Raw genomic sequence first — 10,357 nt, 5'->3', positions numbered from 1 at the left:
CCAGGGAACTGTGGTCAAGAGACTTAGTCTGTTCCTTACTCTTCCACTGACTCCTTTTGTAACCTTAGGCAAATGGCTCTGGGCTAGATTTTCACAGGTACAAAAAGCAGTTAGCTGCCCAATTCCCATTCACTTTCAAACTCCCATTTGTGCCTTTGGAAATTTCCCCTTTAAACTCTATGTGGCTTGCCCACCTGTCAAATGGGATGATAATATTTGCACAAATTGTAAAGCACTTTGGCATCTTTGATGGATAGCATTATATATGTATCCTATCATGAAGTAAACTTGATTTCCTATAGTAGTTGATATATTTTGTTTATGAACAAGATGATTCCATTTATAGAGAAAGAACATAATTAGTAATATACATTAATGTTTAATTTGTACAAAAATATTTTTGTTTCTCCTGCACATGTTCCGTAAAAGGCCACTTAAAAATATACTTTTAACTGTTTATTAAGGCAACGTTTACAATAAAATGTTTACATACCACATCGTAGGTTACTTATTCAGAATCAGGTTAATATTCAAAGAACGTGGCTACAGATTCTGGCTTGCTGGCTGAGGAGTACTCTGAGTACTCTAGAAAGAGTGCCCAATTTTTGAAGAACTTATCAACTTTTTGGTGCTTCTCTTGTGTACATACTTGGTGTACAAGCTTTTCCCATAGAAGGACATTCCATATTTTACTACATCACAAATCCATAGGAGGAGGGGTCATATTTCTCCAATAACGTGCAATACAAAATCAAGATGCTATGAATAAAAAAGAAATTCATTTGGCGTTCTGTTTTAAAATATAGATCCTCTACAGGAGCATTGAGTAAGCAGGTCAGAGGATCTTTAGGTGGCAGGCAATATAAAGTTCCCTTATTATCAATATTTACAAGTCAATTTTTGTTCTGAAATCTGAATCTGAAGCAGCTCTGTCTAGACCTTTAACCACAGTTGAGGAGTTGACTCAGGAGCAAGATGGAACCGTGGTTTAATTTCTGAGATATATTCAGCTTTGACTGAAAAAAAATTAAGAAAACAATGTAGATGAAAAGCTAGGAGAGGGATTTGGATGAAGAAATTAATCTGGCTAAGAGGGTCTCTATATGGGAAAGGAGCTCTATACTCCCGTTAGTCTAGCTCATGAAGAATTTTTTTTTTTATAAATTACTGTATAGATAACATTTGACTCCAATTAAGATCCATCATATTTTGGGCCTCTGTTGGAGGAACTGAGAGGAAAGGAGAACATACCTGCACATAGGGTGGTTTTATCTAGAAATGTAGATGGTTTGGGGAGGAAATTATTAAATTAATTTTATGAAAAAAAATAATTTCTAGTGGAACATAGATTTTTCTTATACAACCTGCATTTCTCTGGTCATATTTTAATTACTGGTAAATTAAATATACAAAAAGAAAGGTTTAAGGGCTTTTTATTTATTTGCTTATTGGTTTTTATAGTTTTATTCAAAGGAACATCCTTAACTGTTTGTTTATGGTTTTTTGTTTGTTTTTTATTGCATTTTTCTAAAATTTATAAGCAGTTACTCCTAGACCAAGACCATTACAGTGTTACCAGATTTGCGTGTTACTTTGGGGTACGCTCATTTATTAGGAGTATTGGGAGCATAAGCTTTTGTGGGTAAGAACCTCACTTCTTCAGATGCAAGTCTTGCATCTGAAGAAGTGAGGTTCTTACCCACGAAAGCTTATGCTCCCAATACTTCTGTTAGTCTTAAAGGTGCCACAGGACCCTCTGTTGCTTTTTACAGATGCAGACTAACACGGCTACCCCTCTGAACATTTATTAGGGTTACTCTTCTGGGGGGGGGGGTTCTGTAATTCTATCAATGTACTGCTTGTATCACTTCTGCTCTCATACGGAGCTCTACTTCTCCCTTCTGCAAGTTCCCTCCCAATGGAGCTATCCTTCAGGACCTAGGTTCCCCAGGGCTGGGTTCTTCCAGCCCCAGAATCAGATGAACACAGAGTGCGTCTGAGCAGACCAGGTCAATCAGCACTCCCAAGCTGACCCCTTATATGTCCCTGGACTCAGCAGGCTGGGTCAAGCAGCACTTCCAAGCTGTTGCCCTCATATACCTCAGGTTCAGCACATCCCTATCCCCACTTTCATGTTACAATTGTTCTGGTAGTAACTCACTTGATGAGCAAACACCACAGGATTTTTGGGTGCTGCAGGGATCTATAGCTTAGGTACGAGGAGCGTTGCTGCAGAGCAAATGGGGAAGCTAAAAAACACTCACAAGGGGGAAAGAGAGAGAGAGAAGCAACCAGCTTAACCATGAAAGTTATTTATTGCCAGGTAATAACCATACAAGGGGAGCCAAACAAACAAAACAGTTCTAATATTATATCTGACTTAAATTTGATTATAAAAGTCAGGTTTAGAAAATAATCAGTTCCTATTGTCTAACCTGAACAAAACAACTTTGGTATACTCCCTTGAGCCATCAGTTTACCCATAAACAAATCTAGTGTTCTCCCTTGAACCATTGTTCTTTCGCTACAAAAACCCCTACCCACGCTCAAGTAAGTGCTCTGATGTCTGGATCCAAAATCGGTTCCATTGGGACTTCATCTTCTCCTGACTGATCGTGCTGGGGGCGCTGCCTGTCTCCAGCACTCTGGACCCTCAGCTACCACCACCACCTGGGAACCCCAATTGATTCAAGCTTCATGGAATTGTGAGAACCCAGCTCTCTCTCTGTCTTTCTAGGTATAGCCTTCTGACACTGACTTGTGTGATCAGAGTTCCTGGCTATTGGCGGTGTTCCTGCGAGGGAGCTCAAAATGCAATTAGGCAGCTTCCGTATTTTGGATACCAATAAAGGATTTATTACTAGAATTGGTCTGATAACTGCTGAGCTGGGTGTGTGCAGGCGTGGGTTCATTAACCTCTGGAGCAGAGATCCCCCATCATGCAGTGCTTCCCTGCTTTTCTGGTCGCAGAGTTCAGTGCTGTTCTTGCCTTGGAATCTCTGTTCTCCATTCTGTATGCTAATGAAGATACCTCCCTGTCCCATCTTTGAAGCAAATGAGTTGGGGAGTTTCCTTAATCCTGTCACCCTTGTCTGGAGGGGTTTAGGTGTGTCTGCCACAGCCTTTTTATTGCTTTTTCCAAGTCTTTCTTCTGATCAGCTTTGGTTAAAGCAGAGGCTGGGATGAGGAGAAGGTCTTTTGTGAGTCAGACAGGCTGGGTACTGTGCCCTGGTTCCCCAAGAACACAGAGCTGATAGGTAACAACAGTAAATAGAGTTATTCTGGTTTTCAGCCCCTGACAAACTGGCCTCTTATATGGGCCCTCTGCACTAGGTTGAAACTCCTCTTTATGATTTAAATATGATCTTATATTACACTATTGTAAAGATAGTATAAGCGCTGAATGAGACACCGTGAGATTGATTCTCCACTGCTTTGCACCTTATTTAGCTATTTTGTTTTTGCAGTATTTTATACCCACGTTGCAATCATTCTCCACAGGTGTAAAACACTACACAAGATGTAAGGCACTGGTGAATCAGTCCCTTTATAGTTTTGAGATAACACCTAACTTCATAAATGTATTAAGAGCAAATATGCAATAGTTTTTTTTCCGGTATTATCCAAGATCATCTAAAATAAACAAACTTACAACAAATGTGTGTTATCTCAAAACATATAAAATTTATGTTGAAAAGTGTTTATTACAAATTGATACAGTATAAAAGCTTCTCTAGGATCTTCTGTATGTAAATCCCAGTATACCCTACAATGCTTCAGGGAACCTGTAAGTTAAACAATGAAATCAAGATGTTCTTTGAAATGTCAAACATAGAAAAAATATTCAGTCTCTATAGTCTGAAGCTTTAACTGCTCTGCATAGGTAGGAGCTACAGTAATGTTGCAATGCACATTATGACACTTTTCTGCACGACACTAAACCCAGTCATTGATCCATCAACAATATTTTCTTAACAGTTCTTTGCAGATGACATTTAGTATTGGAAATAAATCACCATATTGGTGATTTATTTAAAACAATAATCTGCAGTGAAAAAGTTTCTGATGGTATTCTCTAAGCTCTGTAAAGCAGTCCAGGCTACAGCTCTGGGCTCTGTGTAAACTGACTGAATCTGTCAATCAAAAAAGGGCTGCAGGCTCTCTCGTGTCAGCTCTGGTTTGTGTAGCATGGCTTCATAGGTCTAGGGTGTACTAAAGTGCCATCTATGCAAACAGATATATACACAACACTTGAAATATTAAAGATCTATTTGACTGTATATTGGAAATAAAATTACCATAATTTTGTTCTCAGATTCAGAAAAGACTGTTAATATTTAGTGTTCATTTCACTATGTTTGTGTAATTGCTCCATTTTTTCTTTCATTATTAACAGACCATATGTGTCATTAATTAGGGCTGCAGTCTTTTTTACAGCTCTTATTTGGGACTGCTGTGCACTTCTGCCTTTGGGACATCAAGATTGGGCTTTCCTTACACCATTGGGGTAGCAACACTCTTCCATAAATGAAAGAATTGGTTCCAACCGGCATGAGCTTGGTGCTGGGGAAATACACCAACAGCTGCCCCAGTTCTAACTCCTGACAAACTACAATATCCAGCAGCTTTACCAGAATAATTCAGAGTTTGTCAGTGATACTTGTGGGATGAAACAAGCAGCTCATAAAGAAAAAAATCCTATGTGGTGTCACTCACTTTCCAAGCACAGACCAGTACATGCTCAGTATCTGTCTAATCCTCTACTTTATCACTTCCCGGTCTTCTAAGTCACTGGGGGCAAAACAGGACTAATTTGTTTGGATTACAGATTTTGTTTGGCTAATTGAGATCGCTGGTGTTGGAAGACAAAAGAGCAAAACTTTTCAGCAACCAACATAGGATGTTGAATGTGGTTTTCTGCTCATGCATGCATTCTAAGGCCACCATTTCCTTTATGTTCAGTAAGCCCTTGGTCTCCTCCCCCACCTTTTATAAGGTAGCATTCCCCTTTGCAATGTTGCTATGGCAACCTTTGCTCTCACTGTTGAAGACAAAACATGCTGCTTCCTCACAGACCACCTTCAGTGCTGTTGTGTACAGGCAGGTAGGGAGAATGTTGGAAGAGAGAGGTGGCTTGCTCCTGATCTAGACAGGGAGAGCCTTTCTGGTTTCCATGATTGCTAATGTCTCCTCTGTGACCCTGATAGCTCTATATACTGTGCGTAGACAAGTAACCCCAACTGGAAGCAGTTTAGCAGCAGTTAATCTAAATCAGTAGTAAAAAAAATCTCTTCAACAAGGCAAGAGCTCCATTGTCAGAAATTTTGGGACAATAGCATCTTTATTAATCAGTCCAGGAGCTAATATTACCACCTTTCAACAAGCTCCTGCTCCCTTTTGGAGAGCCATTGGGGCTGAGGAAGATATGTCTTGCAGACTGCAGCAGTCTCTTCTTGGAGCATAAAAGCATCTGGAGAAATCATTTTTCTGCAAAACAAATGAGATTAGTCAGTTTATCTGGTGTTTATTTTGGGCTGTTCTGCAGATCTGGTAGGAGTAGACAACATTTGAATAGTTATACCACTAGTAGCAACTTAACTTACCTTTTCTTGCAGGACTGTGTGAGGATTGTCCTGACTTGAATCAAGTTTGTCAATGCCTCCACCATGCACTGGCTAAGGTTTTCTTAGGCTGGGAAGGTGCTGAAATTAGGACTCTGCTGACAAGATGCTAACCAATGCATCCATCACCTTTGAAAAGGAAGCCTAACTTAAAATTTGTCAATTAAGTAATTTTTGTTAAGGCTAATGAGGAATCATAAATGTACCTCTTAATACTGATATAAATCAAGTTAGAAACACTGAGAGGTTAATAGACTTATAAAGGAAAAAATGAACTTTTGTTGTACACATTCAAAAAACTGGACATCAGTAGAACATTTTGAGTACCCATTAATTATAATTAAATTGATGTATATTGCCCAGTAAATACACCCATCTGACTATTTGCCTCTTTTATGCATGATGGCTCAGCCAGTAGTACTTATATCCAGAAAGTCTCCTGGATATGTGATCCTTCCTATCCACTTCAATACAGAACTATGGAGGTTTGTATGACTGCAGATGAAACCTGTGGATGAGATTAAAAATTGAGGTTATTAATACTGTGGTGATGGGTCTCCAGGTAAAAGTCAAAGATCTCCTGGCAATTGCCTTGTGCAACTTTTTCTTCTTCTTTGAGTGATTGCACATGTCCATTCCAATGTAGGTATGTGTGCACCCCAAGCACAGTTGCTGTAAAATTTTCCCTCTGTGGTATCCATTGGAAGGATGCCAACAAAAAGCTCTGGTGTCCTCCAGTGCCATACATCCATAGCGCCGGTTTAAAGGGCACCGCCAAGCCCATCCATCTCAGTTCCTTCTTACCACCCATGGCAGTCACTGGATCTGCTCTATCCTTGCTCTTGCAAGTCTTCCTCAGAGGACTTTGTTCCCCTTTTTTTCTGTACATAGTTGTTGTTCATAGTTTTCTTTGTAGTTGTTAGAGTTAGTCTCTTCCATTATTAGTGGAGTTACCTCCACTTCTGGTACCAAGTCATGCCTCAGTTGCCAGGCTTCAAGCCTTGTGCTTCCTGCAGCAAGGCTGTGCCTCTGAGTGACCAGCACTGCAGTTGCCTTAAGTGCTTGGGTGAAGATCATGTTCAAGAGTGCTGCAAGATTTACAGGGACTGCAAGCCCTGTACCAAAAAGGACTGGGATGCTAGGCTGATGTCCTCTTTAATGGAAGCAGTGCTCAAACCTCCCTCAGAGCTGGATCATTCAGACTCAGCACCATGCACTTTGGAATCAGTGAAGAACACTCCTGCTGCCGTCCAGGAGCATTGGCACTGTTGACCATCTCTGTTGCCAAGGAAAAAACAAAAGAAGACGCCGACTGAGAGAGGATAGTCCCTGACTCTGAAGATGGACAGGCATGGAGACCAGAGCAGAGTGTGACTCACATCAGGCCACTCCGTGTGTCCAGCAGCTCAGTCAGCGCTATTGTCTCTGGCCTCTTCACAGGTGCCATTGAGCCCAGCACTGGACAATCGGTCGGCATCATAGGGGCAGTGCGGTACCAGCAGTTTTGGGGTGCCGTCGAGGTGCTCCTACTCAGTGGCCTCTAAGGGAAGAATACTGCTGCCCCTTTGAGCACAGCCTGATCCAGGCTCTGGTACCAAGGCCGGTGCTGAGTATGAAGAGCCAATGCCACAAGACCTGGCTGGTGCTGAAGGTGAGGAGCAGTGCCCGCTGCCGGTGCAGGCCTCCTCTTCTCCGGACAAGGCCGTGGCAGGAGCTGACATATCACCCTCCCACTATGACTATAAGGCCCATCAGGAGTTTCTCAAAAGAGTGGCCCAAAACCTGGGCATTTAGGTGGAGGAGGTTAAAGAGTCTTCCCACTCTTTGGTGAACATCTTGTCCACGGCAGGCCCATTGAGAGTGGCCCTTCTTCTCAATGAGGCCATCATGGACCCAGTAAAAGCCCTGTGGCAAACCCTGGCATCCCTACCTCCCATGAAAAGATATAAGTGGGAAACTGTTGGTCTACATGAAATGAGTGGGAAGGCAAAGGAGAATTCTACATGATGAACATAGGATATTGACACTGGGAAGAGAAGATGGTGGCCACCAGGACAGGGTTGTACTGATATTAAAGCTGAAGGCCAATATAAAGCAGAATAACCCAATATCTCCTCATATGTTGAAGGTGGGAGTCAGAATCAAATCCAATGCAGTTACAATAATACAAGTATATGAGCCAATCTTTGCAGAGCCCAAGGAAGAAATAGATGAATTTTATAACAATCTACAGAAAATAACACAAGAAGTTTAAAGACAAGATGTGTTACTGGCAATGGAAGATTTTAATGTAAATATATGATCAAACTGGAGTTCCTGGGCTGGATCAGTAGGCAGATTTGGAATTGGTGAAAAAAATGAAAGAGTACTAAATTTCTGCCTAAGCACAGTCTGGTGATAATGCACATGCTATTTCAACAAAGAAAGCCTCAGTAGAAGTTGACATGGATATCACCTGATGGGCAAATGAAGAACATGATAGACTTTTTGTACTTGTGAATTGCAGATGGAAATCAAGTGTGTTATTGTGCAAATCATTTGCAGCCAATATCAGATGAGATCATTAGTTAGTGCTGGCATCAATCATTAATTGTTGAAAGCAATTTAAAAACTAAGAACTAAGAACTAAGATCTATGCTGTGGACAAATTGAAAGAACCAAATATCAGGAAACAATACAAAGAAGCCATGCAGAAAAACATCACAACTCTGGTAAAAGAAGAAATGAATATTGAAGAGATATGGAACAGTGTAAAAACATGGGATTACAAGCAGCTGAACAAGTGGTAAATTTCAAGGCCAAAATGAAGAACCCAGGTACCTAACAGATGAAGTGCTGTAGTTGAATGACAAGAATAGGAAGCTGAAGGAAACTAATAAGGAGGATGAAAGTCTAAGGCCATGTCTACACTACAAAGTTAAGTCGACTTCATGTAAGTCGATATCGAGCCTCCACTTTAAGCAGAGCAGAACAGAAACACCAATCCAGTAACCAATCCCTGTAGCAAACCTTGTTGCCTACTCTGTCCCCATATCTACTCTAGCGACACCATCAGAGGACCCAACACATCAGCCACACCATCAAGGGCTCATTCATCTGCACGTCTACTAATGTTATATATGCCATCATGTGCCAGCAATGCCCCTGTGCCATGTACATTGGCCAAACCGGACAGTTCCTACGTAAAAGAATAAATGGACACAAATTGAACATAAAAAAAAAATATTTTTTTAAGTGCCAAACAATGGAGCTTTAATCACCACCCATGTAGACTGCTCCAGAGCCTAATACAAGTAGAACTTACTGTCAGGAAGGCTTTCCTGGCTTTCACTTTGAACTTTCTTTCCTTAATTTCTCCTTATTCCTAATTGTACCCACATATATGCCCCACTGACTAATTCCTCTCCTTCCTTAGGCCCCTGATCCTGCATGTGCTTAACTTTATTATCAAGAGTAGTCCCACTGGAATCACAATAATAAAGCACATGCATAAATGTTGGCAGGAAAGAGGCCTTAGTGTTTACATTCTTCAAATATCTGTAGACTCAGACTATTATAATCTCCTTTGGCATCACTTGGCCGGGCTATACATCTTACCTGGTTTAATCTCCCCTTCTAAAGCAATCCATCCAGAACCTTAATCATTTAGTCCCTCTTCTTTCCAACTTTCGGTATCTTTCTGGTAATTAGGTACGCTAATATTCCAGGTGTGGTTGCACCAGATCTGCACTGAAGGACAATATTAAGTAAGGCTCATTCATACCGATGATGATACATTCACCGATGTACTATTCATGTCTAAAGAGCTGTACAGACATGATTCCATTGTACATACCAGGCATACACAAAGGACTGCTAAAAATAAAAACAAACAATCAAGAAAACCACTCCCATGGATGAATGCTGCATGTCCATTTTCACATGTATGCCACTGCGTAGATGTGCAGTGTTCCATAAAAGGAAACATAATTTCTTTATATTGCAAGAAATCAATTTCATAGGGTATATTTGAAAGAGTAGGACAGTTTATATGAGCAGATCATTTTCCATAGAGAAGAACTCGGAGTTTCTAAACAATGATGGTATTTCCATTGGTCTAAACCAGGAGTAGGCAGACTACGGCCCGCGAGCCATTTTAAGCCGGGAGCTGCAGGGGCGGTGGATGGGGCAGCGTGCAGAGCTGCCTGGCCGCGCCTCCGCATAGGAGCCAGAGAAGGGACATGCTGCTGCTTCCAGGAGCTGCTTGAGATAAGCGCCGCTCAGAGCCTGCACACCTAACCTCTCCCCATGCCCCAAACCTCTGCCCCAGTCCTGATCCCTCCTGCCCTCTGAACCCTTCAGTCCCAGCCCAGAGCACCCTCCTACACCCTAAACTCCTCATCCCCAGCCCCACCCCAGAGCCTGCACCCCTTCCCCACCCCAACCCCAATTTTGTGAGCATTCATGGCCCGCCATACAATTTCTATTCCCTGATGTGGCCCTCGGGCCAAAAAGTTTGCCCACCCCAGTCTAAACTCTGAAATTGGTAACTTTAATATTTCAAATTAACCCTAACTTCATTTAAAATAAGAGCATTAGAGGGACCAGAGCGTCATGGTATTTTCATTATGCAAAGAGGTAAGCAATAAATAAATAAGCAGTACATTAATATTAAATTAACAGCACAATAATTACTCATTGGGTGTAGGCAAAATCCTCAAATAAATACTTATTTAACCCTCATTTTTCACATATGC

General features: G+C 41.3%; 1 long non-coding RNA gene across 1 annotated transcript; it reads right to left on the bottom strand.

Moving 5' to 3' along the window:
- Positions 1 to 2,244: 2,244 nt before the first annotated feature.
- On the bottom strand, positions 2,245 to 10,023 carry LOC135974357 (uncharacterized). Its single transcript, XR_010591599.1, has 3 exons — positions 9,219 to 10,023; positions 5,604 to 5,750; positions 2,245 to 5,487 (listed from the first exon to the last, which is right to left on the bottom strand). It is a non-coding gene; the product is annotated as an uncharacterized LOC135974357 (long non-coding RNA).
- Positions 10,024 to 10,357: the final 334 nt, after the last annotated feature.

The sequence above is a fragment of the Chrysemys picta genome, chromosome 11 (genome assembly GCF_011386835.1).
Source record: "Chrysemys picta bellii isolate R12L10 chromosome 11, ASM1138683v2, whole genome shotgun sequence".
NCBI classification, from domain to species: domain Eukaryota; kingdom Metazoa; phylum Chordata; order Testudines; family Emydidae; genus Chrysemys; species Chrysemys picta.
The sequence above is the reverse complement of the archived record's forward strand: the minus strand, read 5'-3'. Positions and strand labels throughout refer to the sequence as shown.